Below are 19972 nucleotides of genomic sequence, written 5' to 3'. Positions count from 1 at the left end.
GAGTCTCATGGGACTCCATGGAAATGGGGAGTAACCGTTACTGCCACCCTTGTGATATCCCGGTGGTACTGGCTATCAGGTGGCAGTACGGCTGTTACAGGGTTACCACCAACCTCGTAATGGGACCCACTGTCTGTACAACACAGAATAACGTTTTGCATCAGTAAAGATGGAGAAGCATAACATGAGCCCCCAGTCTTGTCATAGAATCATACTTTTAAGAATAACGCAGCTCAATGGACATAACATTGCTTTGCTCAGGCCATGTTGCTGAACTGGCTAACCCAGCCCTTTAAGATGAGTAGCAATTACCCTGGAGATGGACGGGGATGCAGATTTGTATTCGTACATCAATAATCAAAACGACTCAGGTAGTTGACAAAAGGAAGACTGTTTTAATATCAATTATCTAAAACAGGGAGCATAACGAACATCAACAAATTCGCTTGATCCTCTTACTCAATGCATTCTAGTAAAAACTGAGATCTTATACACAAAACTCGTCATCAAGGACATTGACCTATGTCACTACCAACGTTATCCTACGTGACAAACTACAAAAACCTATGAGTATGGGTGATTGGTTCTGAGTGAACATCTAAGTATACGATCCATACTAGTCTAAAAAAGCATGAATTTGTGATTTTTTACTTAACTTCAAGTGGGGCAACTAAGCCCTCTCCTAAATGATCACTATGAACGTCACTAAATACACGACATCCCATTGGTTTACACAACTATAGGACCCCTATTTACGCGGTTCTCTACAATTGGTTGGCACTCTAACCTCCGTCAGTATTTTTCCATCTACGTCTAGCAGCATGCAGGCTGGCCATCCAGGTTCTGGTGAGTTCGCTTTAACCATTGCTTCCCACCAATTAGCATCTCAATCTATCATCACCTCAGTGGTCTACTGTCAATTAGGCTTTGAAGCTCGGCCTTGAGAGTGTTCTTAGCTCTGAGAAATTCAGAGAGTGAAGGCACGCTCTGCCCTCGTGCGTAGGTGTGACCATCTCGTTCGTCCAACTTCATCCTTCCATGTGACTGGAGAACATTGAACCGAGCTTCTAGTGCATTTTAATACTATTTATTAGTAGACCTCTGACGTCTTCCTTGTTTTGTTCATGCCTTCTGAACAGGAGTTCTGTTCTTTCACATGATTTGTATCCAATGTCAGTTTACTCCAGTTTGATAAGACCTTGGCTTCTTTGGCTCATCCAGCATGGTCTGCTGAGATTCATTTCATAATTCAATTTGCTTTTTAACTGCGACACTCTGGAAATGAGTCTTTCTCGGCCTTCTTGCTAAAGTCCAGTACTGCTATAATGTGTAGTGGAAACATACATCCTTTACCTGTGAGGATATATATATATCTATATGTATATATATTGGCACTTGCTGCAATCTATTCACTATAAAGCTTGAGGCTAGCTTCAAGAATACTTTGTCTGCTTGCGTTTCTTTTGCATCTGTACAGTACACGTGTAACATAGCTTAATGTCTTCATCTGTTCTGTGACATAAGCTACTTCACCTTGATCCCAAGATATCACTTATCCTTGATACTTTCTTGATGCCTTATAGACTATCTGCCTTCTCTGGGCTCTGCATCTTTTCTCGGTACGTCAGTTCAGCTCTGTGTGACGTCTCCATTCGTCTTGACCATTCATTTGCTCTGCTTCTTCAGGAATCTTATTTAAACAACCATCATATTTCCTCGTATGCAGGTATGGTTTCCTCAATGGGAATCTTGCCTCTAGGATTCGTTTTGGCCTTTGTCGTTTTAACTGCTCTGTGTATGTCACATACCCTGGTTTCCAACATACAGGCAAGAGGGCAGTAACGGTTGAGGTGGGGGTACTTGGCTCCTCCTCTACACTTTCCCCTCTGGGCGATTCATCGACCACTCTCTCATCATCCTTTACATCCAGGCATTCAAGTCTGAAGAAAAGCTTCTTTGGGATCCATATCTTTATGACACCATTCAGGCATCCTGCTGTTTTCACATGCTCATCCTTGTTCCACGTCATGAGCATGCATTGTCAATTTGGACTGCACTAGATCCATCTTCCTGCATACTTCTTATGATTCTTTGGATACAGGAACTTTGTTCCCTCAGGTGCATGAATACTGGCCTTCACAAAGTCTCTGATTTCTTAATCCATCAAGTCTTTAGCTTTTCATCCTCGTTCGACATTGATCATAATCTTCATCCCTATGGCTTTCTTTGCTGTCTTCTTGCATTGTGAGATTACTTATTATCTTGATCACACAGAATCCAAGTAATATCATCACTATCAGGGCTCCAAGGAATTTGAACATGTCTACCATCCAATGTGGAACCCAAGAAAAGAGCAATCCAAACCAGCTGTCATCAGCAACATCTTCCACTTTGACTATCATCTGACCCTGGAGCTTCGTCAGAATGTCTATGGCCTCTGTCAAGGTTCCATTCTCGTCATCATGAGAAGGTATAAATGTGAAACATGATTCTCCAATTTTTTCACAAACTCTTCCCTCCATGACTGTAATCATATGTTCTGAGGAGTCGTCAGTCGTATGGCTCTCAACTCTTCTCTGATAGCATTGAATCCCTTATCGTAGTGTTGATCGTTTGTAGCAATTCCCATCTGGTAATCTGCAGCCATTTGGTATTTGCTCCAACCTGGATTCTTGGCATGAAAATCGTTGCGAACACGGATGAGGTCTGGCTGAACCTATGGATTTTGCTGAAAAATTGTTCTCTCTCTTCATCCTCTTTAACATCTCCACAGATCTCTTCTTCCTCAGGTGAGCATCTGCTTTTGGAAAACTGTCAAGATTCAGATCACTTTTTGGACTCACTAATGCTGGAACATAGACATTCACTAATGAGCATCGTCCTCCCCAATCCTTGGGAAGCTTCATGTACGCCCTGGATCCACAAGCCCAATTGTGATCCATGATCACTGCTGTTCCATGTATTATTCCTGATATATCAGAAATGTGACCACAGTTCTGATTCTATCCAGCTTTTCTGTGCCATTATTTCTAAAGCACAGCTTTGAACTTTCCAGAGGCACTATCTGCAAGGGTCCTTCTCTGTCTTCGACCCAAGTCAGTAGTTTAGCAAGTTTTGGCCATAATGGCTTACAGCCATTCTGTACGATGTCAATAGCAGGCTTGTAGCAACCAATGACCACCCAGGCACTGCAGATTACCACTCCTTCTTCCCATCGTCTGGTGATAACACAGATCCCCAGATCTGCATTTGGCCTCTGTTCTTCCATCTACGAATTTCTTCTGCAGATTTTCCTGGACTCTCCAGTCTTTTGTTTACCTCCCATCTAACTCCAGCTCCTTGCACTCCAGGCTTCTCGTGTCTGATCACATGATTCTTAGTATAGGCTCTGTTTCTTGTCTTTTTGTATTGTATTGTATTGTTTATTTATTTATAAAGTGCACTGGTTCATCAGGCATCTAGGCGTTTGCAGAAGTTTAGGTTATAAAATACATATTTAAATAGGTTACAATTACAAAGAATAGATAAGAAAATACAGTGTACTACAGTGTACAATGACGATTTGCAGGCAAATATGAGAGTGAAAGGATAAGTACAAGAACAAATATACAAGTGATATATACATAGTGATAAGTTCAAGGGTGAAGACATCAATGGTCACTAGCGTGTAACCAAAGTTTAACATTGGACTTAAATGAGGGAAGGGAGGGTAATGCTCTTAGAGGGTTGGGTAGGGAGTTCCAAAGATGTGCTGCCAGGACTGGGAAGCTAGAACCTCCTGTTTTTTTTAAGTTTGAAGGGAGGGATTTTGATACTATTCATATGAGCCCTTCAGATAGGTTGTTTTGATTTGTGTTTGGTAAATATTTCTGTCAAGTAGGTAGGTGCCTTGTTGTTAATGCATTTGTATGTCAGCTTAAGTGTTTTGTACTTGATTCTATCTTTGATGGCTAGCCAGTTGATAGAACGTCTTTTGCCCAAGATGTGCTGGACCTTTGGGATGCCTAGGGCGGTTCTTAGGGCATTGTTTTGGAGAGTTTGGAGTTTGTTAGTATTGTGATTGCTAGTGCCCAGGTACAGTGCATTGCAATAATCTAATTTCGATAGGATTAGTGTGCGTGCAATTGTGATGCAGCTGTCGGTGGTCAGGAATGGTTTACATGCATGGATTAGTTTACGTGTGTAGCTGGTTGCAGAGGCTGTGGCATTTACTTTTTTGTTAAGGTTGAGTGCTGAGTCAAGGTAAAAACCTAATGCTTTAACTTCCTTAGCGACTTTGATCTGGATAACATCAATAGGGATGGACTTGTATTGGTGTTGGAGTTTACTCAGTCTAATGGGCGAGCCGAAGATTAGGAGTTCAGTCTTTTCATCCTTAAGACATAGACCATGAGTGTCCATCCAGGTTTGTATGATTCGGTAGATTTTATTGATGTGGCCTACATCTTTGACATAGTCACCCTGAATAGGGATGAGGATCTGGGTGTCGTCAGCATAATTGGTATATGAGACACCCAGATTATCAAGTATATCGAAGAGAGGCTTTGTAAATCAATTGTACAAAAGGGGAGATACACAGGACCCTTGTGGCACGCCACATGTGATGGGTACAGGGTCAGCTGATGAAGAGGGTGAGAAGACTCTTATAGTTCTGTTGTCTAGAAAGGAGTTTATCTATGTAGTGGCCTCAGTGGAGATGTTGGCGGCAGATTTGAGGTGGTTGCATAATACTTTATGGTCAACCAAATCAAATGCAGCGGACAGGTCTAGAAGTAAGAGGATGGATATTTCTCCTTTATCTTTACAGTCAGCTAGTTGTTTCTTGAGATCGAGAAGGGCTGTCTCAGGTCCATGTCTTGGCCTGAAACCCGATTGCCGAGTGCCTAAAAGGTTATTGATCTCCAGATAGGATTGAATCTGGAGATAGGCTGCTCTGTCTAAACTTTTGAAGAAATGGTACTGTCTTGATTGGCCTATAGTTAGTTGGGACGCTAGGATCTAGTTTTTTTTTTTTTTTTAGGCATGGTAGTACCCACGCATCTTTGAGATTGGTGAGAACTGAACATAATTTGAATGAGGAGTTAATGAAGGTGGTGGTCCTTTGCGGCTTCCTGGATAATGGGTGGTTGGCAGGTATCCCACAGGCATCGGGAGGATTTGAGTGAGCTGATAACAGTTTTTGCCTCGATAGTTGAGATTGATCTAAATTTAAATTGATTAGGTGGTTTGGTTTGGTTGTTGGCAAGCTCTTGCAAGATAGCTTCTTGTGTGGCTGGAGCGATCTTGTGAAGCATAGTTTTTTTGACTAGTATCTTGTCTAGGAGCAAGGCAATTTTATTGCATATTGCATTTTGTATATTGGTGCACAAGATTTTATTTTTGGTGCACGTGTCAATAGGTGCAATAGGGGATTCCACTTCTCAGAGTATGGAGAAGATTTCTCTAGTGCTTGAGCTTGCTTTTTTAATTCTTTCATTGAAGGTATCTTTTTTGGTTTGTATGATTTCTTTTTTGTATCTGTCTCAGCGGGCAGTGAGTATATTTTAGTTCTGAACTGATGGGTTCTTTTTTCCATCTGGTTTCTGTCTGTCTTTTTTCTTTGCGAAGGGTTTTTAAACTAGGGGTGAACCAGATGTTGAGGTGAGCTGTAGGTTTTTCTTTGCTTAGTTTTAGTGGAGCGATTATGTCGATGGCTGATTTAATGGTGTTATTATACAGATCAACCAGTTCTGTATGGTCAGTGGAAAGGTGGGCAGGTTTAGTGATAGGTTGGCTCAATGGTAGGAGGTTAGTGCTAGTTATGTTCTTTTTGCATCTGGTTAGAGCTGGTGGAGCCAACAGCTTTGCAGCGTTGGTTTGGAGGTTGTCTTGGATCGTGAATGAGATCAGGAAGTGGTCTGTCCACACACATGGTTCAGTGGCCGTGATGCATGTGGTGCAATTAATGTCAGCAATCCAGTCCAGGATGCAGCCTTTTGTGTGGGTGGGTCCAGTGTTCCTGATGGTGATGCCGGCTTCGGCAATGGTGTTTGCTAAAATGGTGGCATTGGGGTCTTTAGGGTCATTGAGGCCCAGATTGAAGTCACCAAGTATGAGGATCTGGGATCCAGGTTTGACATTGGTATTCAGAAGAGTCGATAAATCTTCGTCAAAGGAGCCAAGTGGTCCGGGAGGTCTGTAGACCACATGTTGATGGTACGTGTTGGAGATAACCCCAGTTTGACAGAGAGTAGCTCTGCTGAGGGAAGTGTCATGAGTTCTGTCTCTTTGATATCTAGGTTTGATTTACAGATAAAGGCTAGGTCACCCCCTTTGGATGTTTCTCTGTCTTTCCTAATGATAGTAAAGTTGATTGGGACTGCTAGAGCAAGGGCAGGTCCAGCTGCTTTATGGAGCCAGATCTCAGTGACAACTAGGAAATCAAGTTGGTTCCAGGTTAAGATGTCAGCAATTTCTGAAGCATGAGCAACAAGGGACCGGGCATTGATCAGGGCTCCTTTAATTGTATGGTTTTCCTAAGTTAGAGTCTTGATAAGGCCTTTGTTAGTAGCGCTGGTGGTCAAAAGGATGCTAGGTATGCTGGTTGAGCATTTTGTGTGAGAACTAGGTTCTGGATTAAGTGGATTATGAGGAGGGATTTTGTTTTTATTTTTTTATTCTTTATATTGAATTTTTCAACAAACATAACAATCCCAAACCCCACCCTTCCCTCCGGTGCTGCCTCGGATTTCCGTTGCTCCCTGTGACCTCATAGAGTCTCTTCGGGGTCATTGTAAATCTAGGAGTCTTAGTCTTGCAGGCGCCATCCGATCCTGAAATCATGTCTGAGAAAGATTAATACCTCTCCCCACTCGCCTGCAAAGTTCTGTATTGAATTGTTCATTGTGTATGTGGCCCATTCCATTGCCACCATCTCCCACACTTTGCACAGCCAATCTTGGAACGTCGGTATGTCTGAGCTTTTCCATGTCTGGGCAATAATTGTCATTCCAGCTATAGTGAGCAGGCGAGCTGGAGTGTAGTGTCACCCATAAAGTATTTTATACAAGGTTTTGTGGTTTTGTGAGGCTCTCGCTAGTTTAGGGATTTTTCTCCAAAGTTTCTCCCATTCTCTCTTCTCAATCTCCCTGCCCAATATGCATTCCCATCTTCCCATATATGCCCACTGCAGCCTAGGGCTAGCTTCGTCCAGAATCTTGTAAAGTAGTTAGATTAGCCCTTTCGAGCCATCGTTAGTCATTAAGAATTTCTCAAAGGGGGTTGGTGGTCTAGTGGCCGCCTCCTTATTCATGGGGTGTAGGAGCCAGTGACGCAGTTGGGGTATCTCAGTCTCTCACCCTCCCCTAATGCGAAGTCCCTTTTGCAGTCTACAAAGGTGCTGATTTCCCCCCCTATTAACATATCTCTCATCCTCTGACAGCCCTCTTCCCGCCAGTTCCTGAATGCCCCCTCTCCAGCTCAGGAGTACACTCTTTGTTGTTGAATATGGGTGTTAAGGTGGACAGATAAATTGTTATTTCCTTATGTTTGACCAGCCTGTCCCAGTTGTCCGCAACTAGTTTGGTGATGGAGCTCTCATACATGTGTCTTGGCCGGTGTTGCTTAGGTAGCCACAGGACCTCCCCCAAATCATGCTTTGTGACCGCCCCGTCCATTTTAACACAGTGTTTTTCTTCCCCCTCATGGAGCCATACCGTAATTACCCTTAGCTGGGTTGCCTCGTAGTATTGACAGAAGTTGGGTAGGGCTAGTCCCCCTTCTTTCCTCGCAGCCATGAGTTGCTGCCTACTTACCCTTGCTCTTTTCCCCTCCCATATAAGTTCATTTTTTATAGCTTGGAGCTCCCTAAAGAAGCTAGCTGGAACTGCTTGGGCGATAACTTGAAATAGATAGAGCATCTTCGGTAGTGTGACCATTTTTATTGCCGCCAGCCTCCCAAGCCAGGAGATCTGAAGATTCCGCCACTTGGGGAGGTCCTTTTTAATACTTCTCATGAGAGGAGGTAGTTTGCCGTGTACCACCCCGTAAGAGCCCGGGTGATTCTCACCCCCAAGTATGTAACTCCCCCAGGTCGCCATGCAAAAGCCGTTGACCTTTTTAGCTCCTCCCTCTCCTCTTTCCCCAGCGTCAGGTCCATCAGCTCAGACTTGTTCATGTTTATGCGTAATCCTGATGCTTCCCCAAATTCCTCGAGTAGTAGCCTGCTCTGCCTGCTTGACTCTATGGGGTTGGTCAGGGCGAGCAACATGTCATCTGCGAAGGCAGCCACTTTATGTTGTCTACCCCCAAATGGGATTCCCTGTATTCCCTCCGACTCCCGAATAGCTTGTAGTAGGGGTTCTAGGTAGATTGCATAGAGTAGAGGCGATAGGGGACACCCCTGTTTTGTACCTCTTTGAAGTTGAAACAGTCTTGATGTTGTACCATTCACTACCACCCTCGTTTGAGGACCCTCATAGTTTGCCTTGACCATCTGTAAAAAAGCACCTCCAAGTCCCATCTTTTCCATAGCCTTAAAAAGGAACGACCACTCCACCTTGTCAAACACTTTTTCAGCATCTAGAAATAGTAGTGCTGCCGGAGTACGAGATTTTTCCGCTTTTTCCACTAGGTGTGCCACCCTTCTTATATTATCCGCTGTCTGCCTTCCTTTTATATAACCCGCCTGGTCTTGGTGTATCAGGTCTGGAAGAAGCCCCTCAAGCCTATTGGCTAGGGTTTTGGTGTAAATCTTAGCATCTACGTTAATGAGCGCTATTGGCCTATAAGTTGATCTTTCGAGGGGGTCCTTTCCCATTTTCAGGATCAGGGAGAGCTTAGCTTCTTTCATGGAAGAAGCTATTTGCCCTCTGTCTTTAAAGGAGTTGAAGAGGTAGGTCAATTGTGGCACCAGCACACTGGCAAAGGTCTTGTAAAAAGTTGCTGAGTACCCATCTGGGCCGGGGGCTTTGCCTGCGGGCAGGTTCCTAATAACCCCCCCTCATTTCATCCTCCGTTATCTCTTGGTGTAAACCAATCTGGGCGTCCCCATCTATTTTATGCAGGCTTATCTTTTCCAGAAATTCCTCCTGGGCTTGGGTGTGGGGGTTTTGCAATGTGTATAGTGTTTCATAAAATTTGCCCATGGTTTCCTGAATGTCTTCTGTTCGTGTTACCCTTTCGCCTGAGTCAATGTTTAGGGCCGTAATTGTGTTTCTCGACGTCGCTCTCCGGAGGAGACGTGCCAGTAGGGCGTCTGCCTTGTTCCCTTTGGCGTAGAATTTATGCCTCACAAGGAGTAGGGCCCCTTCTGCTTTTTTAGTTCGTAAGACCCCCAATTGGCTCACTGCCCTCCTGTATTCTCTCTGATTGTGCCTGGTGGGGGTCTCAGCTACTTTGTTTCTCACCTCCTCGACCTCTGCCTCCAGCCGGGTCTCCAGGGCCATCAGCTGTTCGTGTCTTTGTGCTTTGGCTGCCAAAATATCCCCCCTTATTGTGGCTTTAAATGCGTCCCACCTTATGTCTTCTCCCGTGTCCCCTTTTTTATTGTTGTCAAAGAGCTCTCTCATCTTACCCTCTATCTCCTCCCTTATTATGGGATCCCTCAGCAAGTACTCTGGGTATTTCCATCCCCATATCCCCCTTCTCTTCTCCCCAATTCCAGCTCCATTGAGAGTATTTCGTGGTCTGCTATTCCCATGGGCCCTACCTCTATCTCCTTAACTCTTCCCACCAAGTTTGCTGAGACCCAAATATAGTCTATTCTGGACTGTGTCCCATGAACGTCAGAGAGGAAGGTGTACCCCTCTGCGTACCCTTTAAGTTCCCTCTAGACGTCCCCCAGACCCATGCTCGCCATTCTGTCCCTCTGCCCTGTCGAGGCCGCAGCACCCCCACCCATGCTCCTGGTCCTCCCTGATCTATCTTCGGCCCTATCCCAAGCTATGTTTAGTTCACCCATTACGATTATCTGGCCCATTGTCCACTCTCCCAGTTTTCCTAAAATGCCACGCAGGAAGGAATCCTGTCCTGAATTGGGTGCGTAGATGACCCCTATCATAAATGTTGCGTCTGCAATTTTGCCTCTTACTATTATAAATCTGCCCTCTTTGTCCCTGAGAGTCTCCTCCACTCTGAAGTTGACCATATTCCTGACGGCCAGCGCCACCCCTCCTGATTTTGTGGGGCCCGATGCCTGAAACACTTGGTCGAAACCCCCTTAGCTTAAGTCGGCTCTGATCTTTACGGAGCAGGTGTTTTTCTTGTAGCCCCAGAAAGTCTGGTTTTCCCCGTTTTGTGATTTGCTCCAGCTTTTTCCTTTTCCACAGGGAATTGAGACCCCTGACGTTATGTGTTACCCATTTGAACAGTGATTTATCTCCTGCTCCTGCTGTGTGTGCCCCCCCCCCAGGTCTTTGCCTCCTTCCGTTCTCACTGTTCCAAATTCCCGGTCACATTTGCAGTGTCTATTTCGTCCCTTGGGCAGCACCTGAAGGATCCCCCTCCCTCTAACACCTTTCCCTCTCCCCCCCTCCTGGCCCTGAAGGCCTTAAAGCTAGGTCTTCCCATCTCCCTCTTCCCCTCCCCAGGCTTCCTCGCCCTTACTGATCCCATGATGTTTGCTCGTCTCCTCCCCTCTCCTCCTTGAGAAAAAAATACCTTTCTGTCCACCACCCCTTATAATTGTCCAGACCTAAGGTCAGTTCTCCTCAGCCCCAGCTCTCCCTTCCGCTGTTGGTTCCGTTTCCCCACCCTATCCAGTGGGCCCCTGTAGCATGGGTCTCCTCCTTTTCCCCTCTCCCACAACTGACCATTCCCACAGCCTGGGTCTCATCCCAATTCCCGCTTCCGGTGGTCTACCCGATCCGGCCGCCCCCCGTTCCTGGTCCAGCTCCTGATCCAATTCGATTTGTAGGATGTCCGCCCCTTCTTGCATAGTGGTTATCCGCTTCTGTGTGCCAGCCCACTCGAAGAGCCCGAATGGAAAGGTCCATTTGTACCTGATCCCTTTTTCTTTGAGTTTTGAGGTGATTGGGCTCCGTTTATGTAGGGGGCTGCTTGCGAGATCTTGATATAGTTTGATGCGTTGACCATTAAATGATATCGGCTCTTTCTGTCTGGCCGCCCTGAGAACTGCTTCTTTTTGGGCATATCTTGTAAATGCGGCCAACATGTCTCGCGGCCTGGCTTTCGGGTTCCTGTTGAGGTAGCCCACTCTGTGAACCCTGTCTAGCTCTATCTTGTCAGGAGAGGGCTCGACCAGCAATTCCGCGTAGATCCCTTGAACAGTCGCCTTCAGATCCTTGTCCTGTACCGTTTACGGCAGAAACTTCAATCTAATGTTGATCCTTCGAGACCTGTTTTCCATATCTTCCATTCTGATTTCAAGGTTTCGCGTTGCCGTGTCCAGCCTCTCAATTGCCTCACTATTCTCCATCGTTTCTCTGCCCACCTCCTGCAGGCCTTTTTCGACTAGATCTTTTCTCTCTTCCAGCTGACCTACTTCCTGCTTAATTTCTGCCATTGCTTGGTTTATATCTGATCTCATTAATTGGAATTGACCCTGGAATGTTCTTCCCAATGACGTTTGAAGGGTGAGCATCTCCCCACGCAGGTCTTGGCGTGAAATCTGTGCTGCCAAATCTGAGCTCTCGGGGTGCTCCTGTCCCGTAGTTCCCCCTTGTGTAGCCCTGCGCTCTTCGGCCGTGTCTTTATTCGTCCACATAGTTACAAGGGGGTCTGCTGTGTCCACCTGCAACAAACTGCTTTTGTTTGTCTTGCTCCTGCTCTTGCTCTTGGCAGCCATGATTGTGGGATTCTGTCAGGTATGACTGCCCAATGGTCTTTGCATTAGCCGCGAGCTCTAGCCGGAGAGCCTCTCTGGCCCTGTCAGTGCTTCCCCTTGAATTGTCCCACCGGTTTGGGCTTAGAGACACTGCTCTTGGTGTCTCCCGGCATAGCCGCTTTAGTGGCTAATTGGGCTTCGTAGATGAATTTGTGTGGGTCTGGACAAATCTAGGTGCCCGTGCCAAGTCTATCTGCCATGTTATGCAGGTCTCTGTTGGTGTCCGGGGAGGGCAGTTGATAGTCTGGCCTGTACTGCCCGTTTCCCCAGCTCCAGGCTTAATCTTACTTGGGGGTTGGTGCCGTGGTGACTGCCAGATCATGCAATGGGAGCGGGGGGCCACTGATCATGCAGGGGGAGGCCTCCCCCTTACCCCCTCCACGTTTCCGCTGGGCAGGGGATGGCCCGCCGAGGAACTCCTCAGGGCTGAAAGTGCCAGGGCTCCACACCTCCCGCCGCTCTGCTGTCGTCCATCCCAGCCGGACTCGCTGCCCCCTTACCTTACGTGCCCGTAGGCCGACGCCTCCTTAAATCTGGCAGGGAGACCGCTGCCGCATTGGATGTCCTGCTCTCTCCGGGGGGCCTGCCGACTCCCGATGCAGCAGGAGCCCAGGTCCCCGCCGCGTGTGTGGTGATAGAGCTGTGTGCTCCCCAAGCCTTATGGCCCCGTCTCCGTGGGTAGGTCCGGTGGCTCCTCCCAGCCCAGGACAGGATAAAGGGCCCCCTCTTCGTCCCCCCGTGGGACTCTGTGCTGGGGTCAGGCCATCAATCCTCCTTCCCTCCCCGGCTGGTGCTGTCTGTGTTCACACCAGGGGGCTTGGGCTCACGCACTGGGCGACGAGGCAGCCAGGTACTCAGCCATGCCCCCGGTCACTCTCCTGGGGCTGTCTCCCTCTTTTCGTTACTTGGGGGGGATTGGGAATGGGGCCGCACTCTGTCTTGCTTCAGCCCACCTTCTCCGCCAGCACTGGAGCCAGTCCGCCCGTCGTGTCACCTTTCTCCCACAGGCCTCTGGTGTTCACTGGTCTTCATGCCTCTGCTTCTCTTCCCCTGCTGATCACAATCAAGATCACGGTTATTCACAGGTGCGGGGACCGCCATATATTACTTCCAATACATTACTTCCAGCCACTCGTCAGCCTGTTAGGGGTGGTGGAACCGCGAAGTTCGGCTGGAGAGCTCCGGAGCGCCGTTGACAAATGTCTATCTGGTGTCGGCGGCCATATTGGAAATGAGGAGGCAATTTTGACGGTGACTGAGGGTGTCTTTTTATGTAGGTGGGTGGAGGCTTGGAGAGTCTAGAGCCTAGTCTGCTGTTTCTCAATTTGGTAGTACATGGCTGATTCAGGAGGGGCATGTTGGAAAACAATAGGGATTCTGATGATTGTGGCGTAGAGACACTCTTGGTGCCTGTTATCATTTGACTCAGGATAATTGGGTGGTGAGTGGGAGGGAGACTGGTTAGGTTGTTTAGTTTTATGCCAGTTACATTGAGCTGTGGTAAGAAGGTGGATGGTGAGACATCCTGAGCACATGGTAGTTTGGTAGCCATAGTTAAATTTACATGGCCAAATTTAGATGTCTTGGATGTTGTCATCTACGTCTGGATCTGTCCATTTGAGGTAGGCATCTCGGCCCATGAACTGGCCTCTTGTTGTGCAAAGTGCTATGTGCGAAAGACAATGAGCTGTCTGGACATCTTCATAGCTATCGAAATAGATCTTGGATTTTCCCATACTGTAAGGCAGGAGTGCACACACAAAGCATTCCTTCTTCGAAGTTCTTCTTTCCACTTCCTTCATATGTTGATACCATATGTTATTTCCCAGGTGAGCTGTACTGTCCAGGTAATCATTAAGTTCAAACTCATCTTCTTTGGTGCTTATTTTAAGCCTCATTCTTCTCATGTGACCTTCCATAATCATTTCATGAAGTGTGTTAGCATAACTCCTTCTGATTGGGTTAATCATAGGTACATTTATCAGCGGGATTGGTACACACACACATGTTATCTGAGCAGGAGAAAGTTCAGAAAGTTTCATCCTCTCAACAAACCACTTAGGCATGAAAATTTATATTAGAATCTCCATTTGTGACTTTCTTTGAGGAATCATCCATGGGTCCTTTATCAGAGGACCAGGTGTAATTGCATGCATTACTTGTGTAGTTTCACCTTCTGTCAACCATTTCTCCTGCCTGTCTTGCCACACCTGTTTCTTACATCCAAAAAGAGTCTCTAAGACACTTCTTGCATGTGAATGATTGTTAGTGACATTTATCTCAAATTTCTGCAATGTGACATCTCTCTTTGGAACAGGAATAACTACATAGGGTCTTGGCTTCCTAGTAGTTACCACCATAATAATACACAGATAGGATATTTTACAGCATTGACTTTGCAGACAATGTGAAGGTCTCTCTACATCTGGCATAATAATGTTACTACTAACACTTCCCATCTTTATTGCCTTAGGAAGGAAAAAGTAACTTGAATACATCAGTATTATGTACTGCTTCTGGAAGCTGCTATCCTAGCTTGGCAACTTATCCTTGATCAGCTGCCTGTTTGCTGGATATCAAAAACAAACTCTCAATGTATCCCTGGAACTAGTCTTTATCCTGACGAAATGTGGATGCCTCTCCAGCACGAAGAAAACCAACTTCAGTAAGTCTAGATAAGTTCAACGACATACACCAGTTCCCAGTCGATTCCTCGAATCTGTCTTAGACCAGATGACATGATGAATTTCTTTCAGCATGAAACAAAAGTTCTGTCTGACCAGCAACCTCTCGATCTGCCCCTCAAAGGAAAGTTTCACTCTGATCTCGGAGTTCTCTCGGAATAGGTATTCACTTGTAGTATGATACCTCTCAAGATTTCGTTTAGTGCTGCATTGTTTTTTGGGTCCCTTTGGAATGTATGCACATCAGTGTGTCTTCCAACAAGATGTGGGTATTCTTCAATCAGATGATAGAAGACCACACTGACCAGTCTGTGTGTGTCATCAGCTGATAGAGACATTTGTCCTTTCCCCCCTATACTCTAGTAGCTGCAGAACTGTTTATGATTGCTGTGAGTAACCTCCTTACAGTTGGACCATTCTTAGGATCTTGCAGAAAAACATAAACACTAGTAGTTCTCCCCACAATTGCAGGATATGTTCGCAATATAAAGAGAAAAACTTTGAATATAATCTGTGAAATGTTGTCATTGAGAATCACCATGGGCAAATCCAAACAGAAACTCAGTGAGAAATGAATCAGGGTACTGTACCCTCTTCCAATTGTCAAAAATGAGCCCATGACTTGGCATATTTTTCTTCTTATCAAGGCTTAAGCATGCCTCAGTCCAAAGTCAACAAACTCCTGTGGCTTTAAGAACAAAAAGATCTTCCCTTAACCCTGAAATGACTGCACAGAGTGTTCGAATCAGCTTCCCTTAACTCTTTTATAAGTGGCTAAAACAGTGTCCCGAACTAAGCCACAGTCCAATGATATATTTTCTTTTACTCGACAGCCTCTGCGTCCTTCATGCTTGTCACAGACCTTGTCTGCATTTGCTGAGGTTCTTCCCCAATGCTTGCTTCCAAAGGGTGCAGTGGTGAAGGGGTCTCTCCAACGTAGATTTTTACATCACCTAAAAAAGTCCAAGCGTGTCTGCTTTGCACTCTGACTGCAGATGGTGTGACTTCTTCCACAATGAAAGGGTTGTAAAATCCGGGCTTGTGCCACTTCCTTGTAAAATTGCAGATTAGGACTGCATCTCCGGGAAATAATTTGGGAAGAAAAAGTTCTTGAACGCCACTTGTTGAAGCATCTCCTTCTGTGTTCTGTACTGCCCCATGCCCTCTTTGCCGTAGCTGACCTGAAATGACATAGATACTGGAATTCATACACATAATATAATCACGTAGCTCCAGTCTAACATTTCTGCTGTTGGCTGAGCATCACTTCTAACTCTGGATAGAGGCATGAGGGGTGTCCTCATCCATCTCCCTGTGACTATCTCATGGGGGGTGAGATGGTGGTCTGAACCTGGATGGTTCCTCAATGCATATAATGCTAGTGGTAGGCATAGCAATTTCTTCAAGGAAAGCTTCAACTTTGCTATCCTTTCTTTAAGCAAGCCCGTTGAGCCGTTCACAGATCCCAGTTCCTTGTGGATGATAGGTCGAAGAAAACGTGTGCTTTATACCAAGCAACAAGCTGATCTGCTCAAATGTTTGATTGACAAAATTTGGGCCGCTGTCTGACCTCATTACTTCACATACTCCCCATCTAGGAAATACTTCTTGCACTAAGAATTTGGCTTCTCAGGTAGAGTCTGGGTGTGTACACGGACCATCCTCAATCCATTGTGAAAAGGGACAAACTACTACAATCATGTATCTATATCCATTACATACTTGATGCATGTTGACATAGTCGATATGCAAATGCTGAAAGAGGCCAGTGGGTCTCGGAATAACTCCCCTAGCTGTTCCCAGTGTATGCCCAGCCGTGAATTTTTGACACACGATGCAGTTCACTACATAGAATGCAACATGTTCTAAATTTGGTACGAACCAATCCACTGCAATAGTTACAGCGAGGTTCTCTCTAGTTGTGTGTGCAGGGTAGTGTAGCTGTTCCAGCGCCACCCTTAATAAGACTACAGGCATCACCGGTTCACCAGTGCTGTCTTGTTGCCACAATGCTTCAGAGGGGTTTAAAGAACACCCTCTTCGCATCCACAAGTCCTTCTCATCTTGAGGTGCTACCCCCTGGACCTCTATTAATTTTGTCTTTGATAAATTACTATATCCTTCAGACACGTTCATCATTATAACCATTTTCTCATGTGCATTAGGCGTATCAAATGTCATTACATGTTCTGAACATGCAGCGAGTTTGGCTTCATCGTCTGCTGCTTGGTTTCCGCGTGAGATAAAGTATGCCCTTTTAGTATGTGCTGCACATTTAACGACTGCAATGGCTACTGTGAGTTGCGTTGCCTTAGTAAGCCTGTCCAATAAGGCGCCATGCTGCACTGTCGTGCCATCTGCTCGGAGGTAGCCTCTCCTTTTCCAATGTGCTAACCTTACGTGCACCGTTGGCATCACATGCACACTGTTACTTCCTGGTCTGCATGATTCTCGAGCGTGACAATCAGCGCCATTAACTCTGCAGCCTGTGCTGAATAATGAGACGGTAGTTGAGCACTTACCATCTTCTGGAACTCCCCATTGGCCATGTGCTTTACTACAGCGGCACCTGTGTATCTCTGTCCATCATTCTGATCAATCCTTGAAGAACCGTCAATAAAAACAATTTCTCCTCCTGCTAAAGCATTTTCTTTTATCCTAGGCATGTCATCATAGAACTCTTCATAGTCCAAACAGTCATGCACATGCACGTCCTCTGCTAGTGGTTCAGCTACAAACATGCCAGGATTCGATATGACTACTTCATAGGCAGAACCCCCTTGAGAAGTTAAGGTACCTTTTGGTTTCTCTAAAATGGCAAACAGTGCATGTTCGGCAAATAACGTCATAGAGCATCCCATCACTTTGCTTGCAGCTTTCTCTATGGCAAACGCGGTAGCTGCCAAAGATTGTTCACACAGAAAATGACCTCTCATCAGTGGATCTAAAATCCCACTCTAATATGCAAGGGGCTTGTACCCAATGTGGTTCTCTGCGTGAATACTGCTGTCATGACAGTGCCGTCCGTGTGCAAAAACAAAAAGAATTCCTCAGCATAATTAGGAATCACTAAAGCTGGAGCTGCGCAGATTGCTTTTTTCAACTCATCAAACCCTTCTTACATTTCCTTAGTCCACACTATCTTTTCTTGCGTTACCTGTGCTTTCTTTAAAGCCTGCAATAAAGACCTTATGTATGAACTGTAGTCAAAGACACATGCTCTGACATAATTCCATAGAACTAGAAATCTTTGCATGTCTTTTATTGTGTGTGGCTTTGTGGTTTTCAAAATATCCTCAGCTATCTCAGGAGTAACCTTCTTTCCTTCATGTGAAATCAATTGACCTATGTACAACACCTCCTGTTGACAATCCTGTAACTTTACTTTGTCAACCTTATATCCTTTGTCAGCAAGTATAATCATCAGCTGAACAGAATCGCGTCTGCACTCTTCTTCTGAAGTGCTGCAAACTAAAATGTCATCTACATATTGCAACACAACACTTTTTAAATCAATATTGCTTAAATCCATCTGGAGGACTCTATTGGAAATCGATGGAGACTCACAATACCCTTGAGGTAACCTTGTGCTTTTTAACTTAGTCTGTCTGAACGTAAATGACTTTAGATCCTGTGAGTCTTTGTGCAATAGGATTGAAAAAAACGCATTACATAACATTATAGCAGGATTAGGAACTAGAGGGAACTCAGCCTCTACAATCTGGTTATCGGTCTTAAATCTTGAATTAGTCTCCATGAACCCCCTTTCCCCTTTTTCACAGGAGAAATTGCTGTATTAGAGGGTGAATCTGATGTCACTAAGATACCATGATCCATCATGGCGGAAATTGTATTAAAAACACCTTCATCTGCTTCTCGAGACATAGGATACTGTCATGCTCGAGGTAAAATTGCTCCTGGTTCCAATTTAATCTTTACTTCTCCAACCCGCTTCAACAGGCCTACATCATAGGGGCCTGTGGTCCACAATGAAGTTGGCACTTTCGCCATATCTCCATCAAAATACTAGGACGTTTTTGTGCTAACAGCATTTTCTGAGGAACTTCTCGCTTGATTGCTCTCACCCAATAAGTAATGCTCATGTGAAATATCACTTCATCATCAGATGGATGAACTCCATAGAGATCCTTATTAGTGATGTCAGTCAATCTGTAACCTTCCCCTGATGGCAATTACTACACACCATCGTCTGCCCTCATCATCATCCCCATCAAGCAAAGCCATTTCACCTCGCACTCTGGCTGCCTGCAGCTTTAAGGGAAAATACTCATCCCTCTTCTTCATGCATAGGTAGTTTTGGTCTAAACAAATATTCATCAGGTATTCTCTTAGTTCTGCCTACTAGGCCTGGCAGCCATGTCAACAGAATGCATACTCCATAATGGAAAACCTCTGGTTCTAAAGGTGTTGCCCATATGGCCATTTGTCCTGCAAATGCCATAATACATTCGCTCACATTTAAATAATGCATTCCTGGTGTTGAACGCACTATGCCTTCATCAGTAAACAAAATTGTCATGTTCAACTTTGTCATTAGATCTCGACCTAATATGTTGACAGGTATCTGCCTTGAAAATAGCAATGGCACCAACATATCACATTCTCATATCGAGATTATGGTGATTCTTCATTAAAAGGAACTCTATTTGTAGCTCCTGTAAAACCTTGAGTATTCATGGCATTTCCAGACATCGAAAATGTTCCCTCTCGTATAAATGAGAGCGTTGCACCTGTGTCTACTAAAAATGAAAAAGATTGGCCTCCCTTAATGACGATTTTGTACGAACCCCTGACTTCTACACATACTAGCAAAGTGCCCTGTCATACCACATATCCAACATGTAGGAGGTCTCCTAATCTGCCCATCCTGCATATTTTGACTGTCATCCTGCATGTTTTGAAACCCACCTTGATTATTCTGGAAGCATCCCTGATTATTCTGCCAATTCCATTGATTATTCTGAAAACCTCGTCCTCGAAATCCTTCCCTTCCTCGCGGGGCAAATACATTATTGCCCTTATCAAACTTCCTTTGGTTATTCACCTGTGGCATATTCGCCTATGAATTCGATCCGTCTACACAAGTCAACATTGCCCCTTCAATGGCATATTTGGACAATTTCTTCTGTACTAACTTTGCCTCTTCACTTTTCTTAGCATCATCTTTCTTGCAATTCTTTTCCTGCAAGAGTCTACAATAATGTGCAATGGCCAGCTGAATCTGTGACCACGGTTTGGCTTCTATACCCACTAACTTCTTGATCTGCTTCTGTACAGGGTCTGGCAGCCCTTGGCACAATATATGATAGAACATAGGTATAGGCTTTCACCAAGATTTGTGTGTCTCCAAGGCCCATTGCTCTTGGAAATGCTGAATGTAAATAAGTGGATCATCCCCTTCTTGCATCTTTATCGTCATTATAGCTCCCATATCGGACGTATC

General features: G+C 45.3%; 1 protein-coding gene across 1 annotated transcript in view; it reads left to right on the top strand.

Moving 5' to 3' along the window:
• LOC138528559 (ecto-ADP-ribosyltransferase 5-like) overlaps positions 1-19972 on the top strand; it is a 354318-nt gene that overhangs the window by 294676 nt on the left and 39670 nt on the right. The window lies entirely within an intron of this gene.

This window comes from Ambystoma mexicanum, chromosome 7q, assembly GCF_040938575.1.
Source record: "Ambystoma mexicanum isolate Mex_15411 chromosome 7q, UKY_AmexF1_1, whole genome shotgun sequence".
Taxonomy (NCBI): Eukaryota; Metazoa; Chordata; class Amphibia; order Caudata; family Ambystomatidae; genus Ambystoma; species Ambystoma mexicanum.
Note: the sequence above shows the minus strand (reverse complement) of the source record. Positions and strands in the feature narration are given on the sequence as shown.